Source organism: Trachypithecus francoisi, unplaced genomic scaffold (assembly GCF_009764315.1).
Source record: "Trachypithecus francoisi isolate TF-2019V2 unplaced genomic scaffold, Tfra_2.0 Lachesis_group3, whole genome shotgun sequence".
Classification (NCBI taxonomy): Eukaryota; Metazoa; Chordata; class Mammalia; order Primates; family Cercopithecidae; genus Trachypithecus; species Trachypithecus francoisi.
Window position 1 is genome coordinate 92,099,889 of NW_022681468.1, and position 15,892 is coordinate 92,115,780.

The 15,892-nt window shown below is 39.2% G+C and overlaps 1 pseudogene; it reads right to left on the minus strand.

Annotated features, from left to right (window-relative positions):
- Window positions 1-12,946: 12,946 nt before the first annotated feature.
- Window positions 12,947-15,123, minus strand: LOC117071456 (annotated as a pseudogene).
- Between the last annotated feature and the right edge of the window lie 769 nt (window positions 15,124-15,892).

Here is a 15,892-nt window from a genome sequence, read left to right on the forward strand (position 1 = left end):
TCAACTATCGCACATATATTGTGAGAGAGAAAATGAGGCTTTGTGTCTCTTATGCCTCTGATTTTTAGAAACAGGTCTGGGCAGTGTCAAATAGTAAAACAGCCTTTGCTCATCTTAACCACGGATGTTTGCCTTGGCCTCAATTAACACTACACTGAATCACGCAACTGAGAGTTTGCAGTCACTGGGCTAGATCCCCAGAGATGGGCACTCAGGCTGTCCTCAGGCAGTTTGAAAGCCTGGAGACACCCTGATCAACAGCTTCGCTGGGACTCCAAATTTGAGAAGGGGAATCACGCATTTTGGCATCACGAGTGTGAAGAATCTCTAGTAGGGGAGGCAACAGAGCTAGCAACATTGTGGCCACGGTTGTGTAGAGTGCACTGAATTCAACACACTGGCACTTACATGCTTAAACCGCACACTTGTGTGCGTGTCCCTACACCAGGGGCAAAACTCATCCCTAGTTTGAGTAGTGCCTGACAACTGGCCCCTGTCCTGGGCCACTCCCAAGCCGACACAGGCAACAGGGTATGTGTTTTTGAGCCTCTCTCCCACCTTTCAGCCCTATCCAGGTGTCTTTGGGAAGATTTCTTGGAGCTTGCCCCTGTGGAACTCGTCTAGGATCTCCATGGGCGAGCGTGGCTGGCGAGCCCAGGTGGGCTGGGAGCACAGCAGGCGTCTGGGCGGGGCTCCCAAGGGTCTTGGCGCGCTAACCGCTGCCCATCCGGAGGCAGGAGCCGGGGGTCACCAAAGGCAAAGGTGGTGGGGTCCGTCATGTGGGGCTTGTCGTGAGGGGCTGCAGGGATGCACCCTCTGACCCCTATTTTTTTTTTTTAATTGGCTAGTTGTTTGCATATTCAATAATCTTTGCAGGCATTCCCATCGACAGCAGTATGTCAATCTTACAGGTAGATCAATTAGGACCTAGGTCAACAATAGATGTCTATATAAATGTTTGAAATAGCAAAAGTTGTTGTTTATGTTTGCGTTCAGGTTGTGGTAGAAAGTCCATTGGCTAGATTTTTTTTTTTTTCAGAAAACTTCCATATATTAAATTGGATGGAGTGCTAAACGTTTCTTAAAATAATAGAATACAATAATATATATCTGACTATATAACCATAGCTTGGGGGAATCTTTTCCATGCATGATGCGACTGAAGAAATCCTAAAGAAAAATCTTGGTTAATTTTATCCCACAAAACTGCTAAAAGTTACAAAAGCTTAATTTATGGTGAGAAAAATACCAAAAATATTAAATTTATATTTTCTGTTCTATTGAAGTAATTAGAACAAGTGCAATTTTAAAATATTTTAACCAAATTTATGAGTATAAACTCTTGAATTAAGAATGGATCGTAAAATAAATTTACATTTATGATACAGTTTTAGAGTGAGAATGTAAAATGAGATATTGAAGGCATGTTTTCTAATAGTGAACCTCAATGAGGCTTAAGAGAGTGAAATAATATCGTTTGGATAAATGTTTAATCCAAACTAACATTTACTGCTCTAGTGCATTCAAGATAGCCTGTTATTAGGTTTTTGAATGTATGATTGTGTTTCAGAACCAATTTAAAATAACTAGATGAGTGACTTTAGAAAGAATGACAATAAGGTCTTATAGAAATAGATATTTCTTTTGAGATTTTACTTTAGAAAATTTGAAAAAGTAATTTCTATTCTGCCACAGTTGTGTGATCCTCTTTGCATATAAGATGGTATTTCCTCACTTATAAACCCCAGACTCTTATACAGTGAAGGTAATACACGTTTAGAATGAACACTGGATGTGCTTAAAATACTCCCTTCAGATGCTGGTTGCTTTCCAGAGGTCAGTTCTCTGGTTTCACTGGTTGGAGTGTGTGCTTTCTTTTTTGATAGACAAAAAACCCACATACTTTGAAAATCGTCTGTGTTAAATGTTCTTTTCAAATAAGAGACTTATCCCAGAAACAAGAGGGTCCTCGCCACAGCCATTCATTATATAAAAAGGAAACGAAAGTAGACATTTTAGGTACCTTTATCCTTGCTTCTTAATTGGCCGCCTAGGCTTGCCAGGTACAGCAGAGAGATAATCAGACTTTCTTTTTACAGGATATTAAAGATGAGAAAGGCATTGGAGATGATCAAATCCAATCCCTTTATTATCTAAAGAAACTAAGGCTCAGAGTAATTGAACTGACAGAAACTGACGGAAAGTTTTAGTTCTGTTGCTTACTTGCTGTGAGGCCATTTTGAAAACAGACATCATATCCTATTTTAATTACCCTAGACTTCAGAAATAACCATTCCAAGATAAACCTATCTGTATCTGGGGGGACAAAAAATCCCATTCAAAATAATGCAATGCTGGCATTAAGCTAGTCAAAGATAAAGACTGTTATTACTAACAAATATTTATCGCATGCCTTCTGTCTGCTGCTGAATTAGGCAGCATGGGCTACAATGAAGCCAGACAGATGGTTATTTCTGTAACCTGCTAGCTCTAAAATGTAATCTAGGGTGTTACTTAACCTCTCTGGACCTCCATTTCCTCATCTGTAAAATATGAATGAAGAATACTTTGTAGAATTATTGTAACGATAGAAAGAGACAATATATGGAAAACAACCTACCATGAAGGACACTCAGTGGATACTAGTTCTCTTCTGTGGCTAAGGGTTAACAAACAAAAATGTGCCTCTTCCTCTCCAGGCACATTTGGCACTGTCTTTGGGTTAACTTTCTCTGTTCTGCCGGGATATCTGATAAGAGTTGGGATGTCAGCTGTTAGTAGGTAACATTGTTTACAGTGAAAGTGACCCCTAACTGGGGAATTGTATCCAACTAAAAGGAGGTACAAAGGAACATGGTGTATGCCATACTGGTGACTCTTATAATGGGAGATACATGACCTTTTTAGGGACCCTGGAGGCTAAACTAGGAACTGTTCCAGAAAATATTGGTTCCCAGTTGGAATATGGAGCTCCTGTACTTGTCTGGGCTAGTTTCCTTTCCTCACACCTAAGGAGAGCTCCGAAAGCATAGCCCTTAACCAGAGATTTGACTTCTGTAAGGATCCTTCTTACTAAAAAGAAAAGGCTGATGCTGCTCTGTTGGCGTGCTGCATGTTTCGTGGCTTGTATCCTTTCAAGAGCCATGCCTAGCCCATAGCAGTCATGCAAGTCTGTTTTCTTGAGCCCCAAAAGACCCCAGATTGGGCATTGCATTTTCCTAAAGTCACTAAAGGGGATGCAAAGAGGAATAAGACTTGGAATGTAGCTAATGGTTTATAATCTAGTGGTGAAGTGGTGGCATGCACATGATTTAGCTGTGTGACAATCCAGAGAGTGGTATCTGAGAAATAAAACAAACCAAAAGACATCACAGGAACAGGAAAAGGAAAGAAATGGTTTTTGGCTTAAGGAAATAGATAATTTGTCTTTCAAGCATAGCATTCAACACAGGTCGGAATGGCACAGTTACTAGGCAGAGCGTTTCAAGTAAAGGTTGCACTGGGCAGAGTCAAGGCCAACGGATGGAAGCTGAGGGAGATTGAGTTTGGGGAGGAGGCATGATAGATGGGTGGCAGAGCATGGAGGACCAAGGTGACCATTTTATTATGTAAATAAGAAACCGTTAGTCTCTGAACTGTGGCATACAATTACCCAAGGAGAAAGAGGATACCAATAAATCATGAAAGGAGAAAAGTAGTGGAAATTCCCTTTTTTTTTCCCCCCTGATAATGGAGTTTTGCTCTTATGCCCCGGCTGGAGTGAAGTGGTGCAGTCTGGTCTCACTGCAACCTCCGCCTCCTGGGTTCAAGCAATTCTCCCGCCTCAGCCTCCGGAGTAGCTAGGATTACAGGCGTTCACCACCACGCCTGGCTAATTTTTGTATTTTTAGTAGAGACCGGATTTTGCCATGTTGACCAGGCTGGTCTCAAACTCTTGACCTCAGGCAATCCACCTGCCTTGGCCTCCCAAAGTGCTAGGATTATAGGCATGAACTATCGCGCCCAGCTGGAAGCTTCTTAATAAGATAGGAGAAAGACCTCCTGCTGGTGTAAGAGGGTCAAATATGGCTTGAAGAAAACAGAATGCTGAGACCAGCAAGAATAGGTATTGAGCTAGCCAACGGGCTGTAAATAAAAGAGATCAAGTGGAAGTGGGATGTTATAAAGTTGCAGTGAAACCCATGGTCTCAGTCACAACGCTTTCTTAAAGCAGTTGCTTTTAAAAGCATTTTAACCTGTAAATACACTGTATATCACCACTCATTCATTTATAATATGTTTCCCAGATGAGTAACAAAAACTGTTATATATAACAAATATTTCCCCAAAGAGCTTTTAGCCTTACTATATGTAATGTAGCCTACATTCTATTGGCATTTTGTGAATGCATCTTCCAACCCAGTATATTAATTTTAAAACCTGGGTGTTAAATATAATCTGAAAATCAGTGTTCTGCAGTACTGGTTACCAGTTGCAAGTGGAGAAAGCAGAAGCAGAAGTCACATTTATTCAGAACCAAGGAGTGACATGGTAGTCACTGGAAAGTCAAAGAAGGAAGCAACTCTGGGGTGTCAGCAAGAACACAACTGAAGCATCTGATGGTGGGCAGGGAGGCAAATAAAGTAAGAAGTAGACCTAAGAATTAAGCGACACTAAAACATGAATAAGAAATTTATATTTGGAGTTATGGAAATCTTGATTCAAATCCCAACTCTCTCCAGCTCTGAGCTGGACAAGATTAAGTTGTTGTGAAGATGCAATGAGATCGTTTTAAAGAGCTTAGAGTAGTTTCTGGCAAATAGGAAATTGTTTATTCATTTAATGCTAGCCACTTGACAGTGGTGATAAGAGTAGGCTCAGCTGACAGAAGACAATAGGAAAAGTAACACATAAAGATGTCACCAGAAGACAAAGCTCTGGACTGAAGATTTGGAAGTTGGTAAAACTCTTGGAAGCTTAGCAAAATTGTATATAACCAGACCCATATGAAATGGAGTGCTGTTGCAAGTTACTGTGCTGAAGAAGTTGAGGCTCTAAGACCAAAATGTTGGCAAATGGCTTGGATTTGGAATAATGAAGAAGGGAGGCCAGGAGCCAATCCTAAAGTAATGACAGGAAGTTGGCGGGTGTCCCAGAGAGAGGTCACTTCTGGTAAGGAGTATAGGGAGAGAATGGAGGGAGAGGAGTTCTGTAAACTAAAATCCAGTGATTTGGGAATAAAATGAGCCTCCCCGTTTCCTTGAATAAAGTACTTGAATCTGAACCAACATTTTCTTGCTCCCAATGCATATATCAGGATAAAATATTTTGACACATCATAAAATGCATATAATTCATACATACAATACTTCACAGAAGAATATAACACATCATGCTGTTCAGATAGTCATATGCCTAGTGCAAGGCATTCAAAAATATTTGTTGAATAAATGAAAACTCCCAGCTCTGCCACTTACTTAACCACAAAAAAATTGTGTCATCAGTAAAATGGATATGGTGATGCCCACCTATACATGAAGTACCTGGAACATATTAAGCACTCAATAAATAGTAGCTGTTATTGTTGTTTTAAGTATGTGTCAAACAGTGTTGTAAATGCTTTATAAGAATTTAAAAATTATACCACAGAAAACATTTTCTATTTCATGCGGGAAATATGTATGTTTTGTATTTTAAAGAGAAAAATGTGTTTAAATAACCAGTCAAGTGTCTGATACACATCACCTTGACTGTGTATTAGATTAATTCATCTATAATTGTTGGTCATTTCCAAGACCAATGTAGTTGCCTGCCACTTCCTAGCACACCTGGCCTGCACAAATATGTGGGTCTGATATAATGTCAAAAATGCAGGAAGCTATATGAGATTTCAACCTATTTTTCCAAGTGTAGAAGAACTTATGAATCAAGAGCCAAATGAACAATATAATGCTCTTTCTGATCATCTGTCAACAAATCTGCAACCATGTCAGGCATGTTATATCATTACAAATTGCTCAATGCTATTATGAAAAGTATTTGCAACAAGTGAGACTTCTGGAGTTCTCTGCAGTTCAGGGATACACTCAGTGACTTGTCCTAACGTCCCATTAGGACAGAAGTGCCCTTCCTGAGAGTGTGGCAGCATAATGACACTCTAGTACCTGGACCTATTACACTGCTCTCTCTGAAGCAGTGGATTATTTCATCAGCAGGAGAGAGAAGGGTGAATCGTATAAACTGGAGCCTGAGAGTGTGTGTTTTATTCTTTAAAATAAAAAATTAAGAACATAAAAATCTGTTTTCCTTTGTCTCTTCTTTTCAGAATGGGGCAATGGTATCACCAGGGTTTGGAAACTCAGAACTAGATCAAATCTCAACTCTTAATCTTTTCATGGCTGATGTTGAAAATGTTTGACTTTAGGGACTTGCATTTTATCATCTGTCAAATAGGGAGAGTGCTGCATTTTTGGCTAAAATTAAAGTAATATGAACACATTTGAAAATATTGGGGATGATCAACTATTAATTTCCCCTCTTCTCTTTCATTCTAGTGTGTTTTTTGTTTGTTTTTTGTTTTTTGTTTTTGTTTTTGTTTTCAGAAAAGCAGAAGTTGAAATAATGTTACTAGCCAAGTCCATAGCAGGATAAACTGATGATGCAAATTTTGTGGGCTCAGAAAACTTGTAACAATTTGGCAAAGATGGTAAATTTCATTTTTTTTGCAGCAAATCTTACTCAAGATGAATAAGAAAAATAGAGGATCATGCATAATCTAATCTCATAAAACTCAGATTTTGACATTTTCAAATTGTTATCATGAAACTCAGGAGAACCATAAACACAAACACCAATGATGACTTCACTTGGGATGTTCAGGTGGAAACAAAACACCATGGGAGCACAGCAGGTGATCCAAAGACCTCTAGAATGGTCATGACCTAAGATTCCTGCAGATTGAGGCACACTATGTAATATGGTTGTATTTACCATAGAACTGGATGAGTGTTAAGTTGTCAGGTCAGGTTGTGCCTTTGTTAATCAGAAACACTACATTGCCATCCCCATTTCCATGCTTTATGCATTTCTAAATACAAGAGTCAGGTTTACATACGTTAGTCCCAAACAAGGTGAAAACATAATTAGCAGCAAAATAGAAAATTTTAATAAAATCCGCAAAACATAAGGGAGTCAATCATTCTTAACACACAAGAAATGGTTTGCTGGAAATCTCTTGTTATTCCTTAAGTACAGGAATATGGAAGCTAATAATGAAATTTCTTCTTATGATGAAAACTATAAACATTTACTTTTCATATTGGAAATCACTGACTTGATATGCATAACACTTCTTTTTTTTTTTTTTTTTTGAGACAGAGTCTCGCTCTCTCACCCGGGCTGGAGTGCAGTGGCAAGCTCTGCCTCCCAGGTTCACGCCATTCTCCTGCCTCAGCCTTCTGAGTAGCTGGGACTACAGGCTCCCACCACCATGCCTGGCTAATTTTTCATATTTTTTAGTAGAGATGGGGTTTCACCATGTTAGCCAGGATGTTCTTGATTTCCTGACCTCGTGATCCGCCCACCTCAGCCTCCCAAAGTGCTGGGATTACAAGCATGAGCCACCACACCCAGCCAACTCTTCTTTATATATAGACAATAGATCTAAAGTTTTTGAAGTCCTGTATAAACAACAAGCTTCCTTTTACCAGGCAGTAGCTATAATTTTCTTCCCTTTAGTGCAATATCAATATTTGCAGTTTTCCTATTTTTCTTTTTCAAAAATGTATCCTTAAAGACAGGAAAAATTTTAGTAAGTAATTGTGGAGGCATCTCCCACTCAAGACTCTTAAGTTTGAATTATGATTATTTTTAACCTTTGGTCCTCACAAACAATTAGGCTGAGCTTCGTCTATGTCAAGAATTAAAGGATTTTCATTTGTTAGGCCTTTTCAGGTTGTATATCTTTAGGTTAAGAAGGAGGTTCAAGGATACAAAATGCTAAAGCTATGGCACAGATGGCAATTATCCACATGGGGATGCATGCTCCTTCTAAAGAAAACCAAAATTGACAAGTACAAAATCATGTCATCTATTAAGAGTATTCATTGACTATGTTTTCTTGAGATAAATAAAACTGCTTTTTCGCAGGGTGGCAACTCCTCAAAGAGCTAAAAACAGAACTAACATTCGACCCAGCAATCCCATTACTGAGTATATACCCAAAGGAATATAAATTGTTCTACATTAAAGACACATGGCCAGTGTATGTTCATTGTAACACTATCCACAATAGCAAAGACTTGGGATCAACCTAAATGCCCATCAGTGGTAGACTGGATAAAGAAAATGTGATACATGGATACATATACATCATGGAATACTATGCAATCATTAAAAAGAACGAGATCCTTTGAAGGAACATAGATGCAGCTGGAGGCCATTATTCTTAGGAAACTAGTGTAGAAATAATAATAAAAAAATACTACATGTTCTCGCAAGTGGAGCTAAATGATGAGAACACATGGACACAAAGAGAGAAACAACAGACATTGGGGATCTACCTGAGAGTGAAAGTTGGGAGGAGGGAGAGGATTTAAAAAAAAAAAAAATGTTGGCATAGTATCTGAGTGACAAAATAATCTGTAGAGCAAACCTCCATGACACAAGTTTACCTGCACGTGTACCCCTGAACAAATCTGGACATGTACCCCTGAACAAATTGGGACATGAACCCCTGAACCTAAAATTTTGAAAACCTGCACATGGACACATGAATCTAAAATAACAGTTTTAAAACTTATTTTCCTGCACCCTTATTTTGCTAATAGAATGAGTCAAAGACACTGAGTTGTCATATGGAAAAGGGTTGAGTCCAGAGGGGAAGCAGGAATATTAACAAAGATCATAACCCTGGTGTCTGAAGAATCAGTAACAGGCTTCCAAGCACTCTGTATCCCATTCACATTTCCCCTGTGAGCACCCTCTCATGGACTTATTGTATCTCCCTCCACACCTCATTTCTTACATTGTGTTCGTGAAGAAAAAGTACTTTTGTGCTTGTGAAGTTACATAAATGGTATTTTGATATCTATTTAGTTGCATTTCCTCATTCATGCAATTGTGTTTTTAAGATTCCCCCATGTTGTTACATGTCAGTTTCATTGTGTCTGCAGTATAGTATTGCATCATAAACATACCCCATCTTATGGGTAAGATATTTACCATCTTATTGATGAACACATAGGTTATTGATCTTATGCCGTAAAGCATACTTGCCATCCTATTGACAAACACCTAGGTTATTTCTAACTCTTTCTCTTAAAAAGAAATGAACGCTGGATGACATCCCCATATGTATTTTCTTATGTTATATATGAGAGTTTCTTAGGAGTATAAAACCAAGGATGAGACAAGTGAATTATAACACATATCTACATTTGGTTTCAATAAATAGTGCCAATTGTTATCTAAAATGGCTGCATCAATTTATATCCCCACAAGCAACATTGTTTAGCTTCACTCCATCAACTCTCCAGAATACCCAACTTTCACAATTTTAACAAATGGTATCTCTCAGTTGCTTCGATTCCATTTCTCTAGTTACTAGTGAAGTAGGTCCTTCACACACTCATTAGATGTTTGGCTTTACCTTTCTGCAAATTGTCCATTCCGATCCTCAGCCCATTATTACTTTATGAGTTACAGTATACTTACATATAGAATAGATGTTTATCACTTGACAGATGTAGACATAAAAAATACTATTCTTGGTCATTTATTTGTCTGCTACCTTTACCTGTGATGGCCTTCATTGAATAAAACCTTTAATTGTGATTTAGTCACATCCATTAATTTTCCCTTAGTGCTTTACTCTCTGAGTTTTGTTTAAAAGATAGGGTAATAAAATATTTTCCTACATTCCTTTCTATCAATTGTATAATCTTAAATTTCACTTTAAGGCCCAATCCACTTACAGTTGTTGTATATGGTATAGCTATCTATAATGAGTTAATTTTTCCCAGAAGTATTTATAAAGCGCTCCATTTCTTCATTATTTTTACTGTTTATTTTTTAACTATATACCAAAGTCCTATGCACATGGGTTTGCTTCTGGACTCAAAACTGTTCCAGGATTCAGTTCTGAATGCAGCATCCTTTCTGCACTTTCTTTTGTGAAAGAAAGCCACTTTCACGGCTTTGTACTAGGCTGTGCTAGACAGTGCAGCTGATTCCACCCCACATAACAGCCCTACAGCCTTGTTCTTCTTTTTCAAAAATTTGAAAATGTTTTCATAGTTTCTTTTACTTCATGTGAATCTTAAGTAAATTTTCAAGGTTTCCTGAAAATTCTTTTTCCATCTGCATTGAATTTACAGGTTAACTCGGACATAGGAGCACCTTTACAACATTGCCGTGTCTTCCTGAGCATGATACTGTAGTTCCATTTATATGATGCTGTGTCCTCTAAAGCAGTTTTAAATTTCTCTATAAAAGTCTTGTTCATTACTTGTATAATTAATTCCTAGGTCATTTGTGACCTTTTTCTGTTTTAAATCGTATTTTATTTACTATTACTTTTTCTCATCTTTTATTTCTGGGATAATGGACAAATGTTGACTATGGTCTGTAGATCTGTAATCAAACTATCTAGCTAGACACTTTTTTTTGAGACAGAGTCTCCCTCTGTCACCAGGCTGGAATGCAGTGGTATGATCTTGGCTCACTGCAACCTCCACCTCCCGGGTTCAAGCGATTCTCTTGCCTCAGCCTCCCAAGAAGCTGGGACTACAGGTGCACGCCACCATGCCCAGCTAATTTTTGTATTTTTAGTAGAGATGGAGTTTCACTATGTTGGCCAGGTTGGTCTCGATCTCTTGACCTTGTGATCTGCCCACCTCAGCCTCCCAAAGTGCTGGGATTACAGGCATGAGCCACCGCACCCGGCCGATTCTCTCTCTTATTAGTTCCCGTAGTTTATCAATGATTCTTGGAATTATCGGTAAATGTTACAAAAATAATATCCCTTATACAGCTTATTTTTATTTCTGTTTTTATTTTTATATCTAGTGCCTCTAATACAAAATGAAAAACAGCAGAGAATCTTCATCTTTTTTCAGACTTTTAAGAAAATATTTCTGAAGTTTCTTAAAAGTAATATTTTCTATAGGTTTGTGTTAAAAAGACCTTATTAGCATATACTTTTTCCTGCTTTTTAAAAGTAATCATGGTTCTTTCATGAGGCCATTAATGATGAATTGCATTGTAAGACTGTCTTTTGTTCAAACGTCCTATCCTCAAGTTTCTAGGATAAATTCCAATTTGTTCATGGTAGATCCAAATATTGCTTTATTGGGCCTGTAATTTCCTTTTCTTATATTCATCTTACCCAGTCTTAGTTATACAGTCTTCAAAATAATGAGATCGAGATATTTTGCCTTTTTAAAATATTTTTTATATTTCTTCCATATTCATTTGTAATGTTTAAATATGAAATATTAAAAATGAATTATAAAATTTGAGTGTCCAAGAGAAATAGATTCAATCAACAATGATTATCTTTGTTAACCACACATAGAACCCCTCTGTTGTTTTATCTATAGAGTAGGGACACTTTTATATATTTTATTACTTAGCAATCCCGTGTTGTGTTGTTTTCCACTATATGCATGTATATCTTTTCTCCTAAGTAGTTTGTAAGAGATTCTTTAGGGCAAGAATTATGTCCAACAATCCCTCATGTCTATAACTATTTGGTAAGTGACCTTCTCAAAGTGACATGGCTATGAAGTGGTCTAGCAAAGATTTGAACGCAACTATTTTGACACTAAATTCTGTGCTCTTGCCACTGTTTCATGTTCTTCTCTGCTGATGTGACTGGCGAAACTCACTTCATCACTGGCAAATAGGATTATAGGATTTGTTGAATAAATTAAACACACACACAAAATAAAAATTTAATAAAATGTAAGTTTCAGTCTTACAATATTGATTTCTTATGCCCTTGCCTCCAGGATAGCTGTTGCAGTGTCTGTTATCAACCTGTTCCTTATTCCTTTGTAGACATTCTGCTTGTCCTTTTTGAATAATTTTATAGTTCTGTCTTTGAAGCCATTAGATTTCACTCAGTATATCTAGATATGGATATATGTTCAATCTGATATCAGTGTCTCTATTAAATCTTGTTCATTATTTCTTAAATAGTTCCTCTTCACCATCATCTCTTTGCTGCTATTTCTAATTATTTTTCACTTATCTCAGGGTGTTTGTTATGCCTGTGAGGGAAAATCAAGAAATGGTGTTGTCGGGATTGCTATACTGGAATGATTCTGCCTCCATGAAGTCCTTCAGTCCTAAAACCATGGGTCCTAGGCTTTACCCTTCCTGGCAATGCCTGGTTCCCTAGAAATAAAAATGGGTACCTGGGAAACAATTAAGGAAGAGTGAAAACCCAGAGAAATAAGGATAACAACACACCGAGGCACCCTTCCTGCTGCTGTAGCAGTTGAGTAGCAATTGTAAATAAGCATTTTCTCCTGTGTACAGAGACATGGCTCAAACCGAGGCAGAATTCCCTGTGTCAAATGAATAATGGTTGTCATTGACCAAAGTACAGGTGGTACTTGGTGTATATTTTAAGAGAAAATGATATGCTCTGGGTATGAAAAGTATTATGTAAAAGAATACAATTTTAATCCATTTAGGCCTAGGTAATTTTATTTTCTAAGTAATTTTTAAAACAAAAATACACAATTTAAAATTTATTTTGTTCCAAATTTTAAAATAATCTTTCATACCTGCTCATTGCTAGTCATATCAACTGTATTCCCTTGCTAGTATTTTTGATGTTGTTGTTGGAAACTCAAATTTTATTCTGAGTTAAGCCTCTAGATCAAGTTTTAAGTCTGCCAAACTAGTATTCCCCCTACCTTTTCTCTCCCCAACTATCAAGACCATTCTAGGAAGTAGGTCACTCAACCAAAAATGATTGAACTGTGTTGGGCCTGAGAAAAAGTCGGGCAAAAGGAGCTTTTCTTTTATTTTTTATTTTTATTTTTTGAGATGGAGCCTCTCTCTGTCACCCAGGCTGGAGTGCAATCTCGGCTCACTGCAAGCTCCGCCTCCCCGGTTCATGCCATTCTCCTTCCTCAGCCTTCCAAATAGCTGGGACTACAGGTGCCCGCCACCATGCCTGGCTAATTTCTTGTATTTTTAGTAGAGACGGGGTTTTGCTGTGTTAGCCAGGATGGTCTCGATCTCCTGACCTCGTGATCCACCCTCCTTGGCCTCCCAAAGTGGCTGCTGATAGTTAGGTTCATCCACCACCACACTTGGAGCTTGACTGGAGTCACCATGGGGCGTCATCTGTCTTTGTGTCCCCACAGTACTCACATGTTCCACTTCAGCTGTGCCACTTCATTCCGATGCCGCTGGGACTGGGACTCCTCTAAGGATTTCTTCCACACGTCTTGGGATTCCAGCACGTGAATGCCTTGTGCTGATCGGATGAAAGGTTCGTGGCGATGGATTGCCTCTCTTGGTCTGACAGAGATGATGTACTAAATTCCACAGCTCGATTTGGCCAATTTCGAATTGAAAGGATGGTACTGGAACCAGGCCTCAGAAGTAGCTTGTCATCAAGATCTAGGAGCTTGTCCATTAGGGAGCTATTTCTTGCCTGTAGAGGCATCCCATGAACCAAGAGACCATTCACATTTGGCTGATGTCTGCTTGCTTCACAGAGACTCATCGGATTTGAGGTAATGGACAGTACCTTAGACTGTGGCACTCACGGTAACACCAAAGGATGTGGTTCACTCAGCACACAAGAACTTTCTGAATCGGGTCTGGTAACTGCAACATTACTCTCATCATCAGAGGCAAATCCTTCCCAGTGACTTCGTGTCAACTGCTCCATACAGCTCACAACCTTGCTCCATACGTTGTCAAACACATAAACAAGGACATCTTCTTTCATGCAGTAAAATGGAGCAATGGTAGGACACCCTCATTTCTGTTTCTCTGTAGCTGCTCCTGATTTCTTCCCATGAAATCCCTCTTCCATATCTGTGTGATCAAATGCTAGGTATTCCTCAATTACTCCTTCCGAGATGATTATAGAGTCTACCTCGTCTCTTTCCATAGAACAAAAGCTGGAGGATTTGGCAATAGAAGATGCTTTATGAGCATACGAAGATGAAAAACGTAACTTCTTTCCCCTTATACCAAATATAGTAGAATCTCTTTCTTGAGACAAGGTTGTTTCATATGAAGCTGAAACAGCAGAAGGGGATCTAGGATACATTCTATAACCTTCACTGGGAGTGATTATCTGCCTACCTAGAATCCTGAGGTGAGGAAAGCTAGCTATCCACTGTTGGCACTCTTCTTGTAGACTCTTGGTATCCACACTCAACTTCTGCTCATACAAGAGTTCATTGACGGCTGTCAATATTGCCTAGGCTTTTTCAGTGGCATTTTGATCGAGTTCACCATATCCCCAGGAGAAGTCCCGACCTGCCTTCAGTAGATATCCCTGCGCCTGTATAACTTGGAAAAGCAGACAGTGAATTCCCAGCGTCGGCTGATGTAAAAGGTGATTCTCTTGTGATGTCAGACTCGCTTTGGGAACTTGTGTCTTTCTCATGACTGTCACTGGAGGGAGAAATTTCCTCCAGCTTCTTGGGAGAGGGATGATGGTTAAGAGCAAGTTTTGTTATTCCTTTCAGCTCCAAGCTCTGTGACACTGCCTTCCGAGTGTATCTGGAGATCCTCTTCCTCCTCCTACTCCTCCTCCTCCTCCTCAGCCGCAGGCGGCCTGGGCCGGGGTGGGCACCGCAGGGTGAGGACCTCCAGTCCTGGCCCTCCCGCTGGCTCCGGCCTGGCCGCCTCCCACCACCTACCGGCCTCGTCTCGCCCCGTCGCCTAGTCTCCGAACCACCACCTCCCCAGGGTCCCCACCTCTCCAGTCCTACGACCTCCCTGCTTTCTTCCCTTGCTAGTATTTCTAATAGCATGCCCTGATTAACTCATTTTATCTTTTGGTATAAATCAATTACAATTAAAATAGAGTTTGATAAATCTCAGTGGAACATTGTTTCATGTTAAAAACATTTTTTTCTCAAGAGATCAAGTGTGATTAACTTCAGTGAGAGGCTAAAAGTTCACATTATTCTCAGTAGAGAGAAATAGTTACTTTCCTTACAGATCTTTTTTTCCATTTCTAAATGCAGAATGTCAAATCTGTAGTAGTTGTATTCCAAAGCAAATTTAAGTTTTTTCTCAGGTAACAAGCATGAACGTGAGAACTGATCCAAAGGGGCCACACAGAGGCTGCCAGCGGATTATGATCCCCGAAGCAGAAGCTCCTGAAAGAGATATGAATGTTGAATTTTTGCAGCTCCCCTTCGCCTTTTTGGTCCCATTTTCACTTGCCACAGTGCTTTTGAGAGTGATCAGTGTTGCATGGATCGGCCATTGCTTCCTCTTTACTGCCTAATAGTATCCTATTGCTGGTATGCATGTACCATTAATTTTTCATTCACTGGTTGATAGATATCTGGTCTGTTTTCAGATTTGGTAAGTATAAAATCTGCCACACCATTCAAATATATTTAGCCATATGGACATGTGCCTTCATTCTCCCAGGAGTGGAATTGCTAATCATGTGTTTAACTTTTTTTTTTTTTTTTTTTTTTTTTTGAGACAGAGTCTCCTTCTGTCCCCAGGCTGGAGTACACTGGCGCTATCTCAGCTCACTGCAACCTCAGCCTCCTTGGTTCAAGAGATTCTCCTGCCTCAGCTTCCGTAATAGCTGGGATTACAGGCACACACCACCATGCCCGCTAATTTTTGTATTTTTAGTAGAGACGGGTTTCACCATGTTGGTCAGGCTGGTCTTGAACTCCTGACCTCG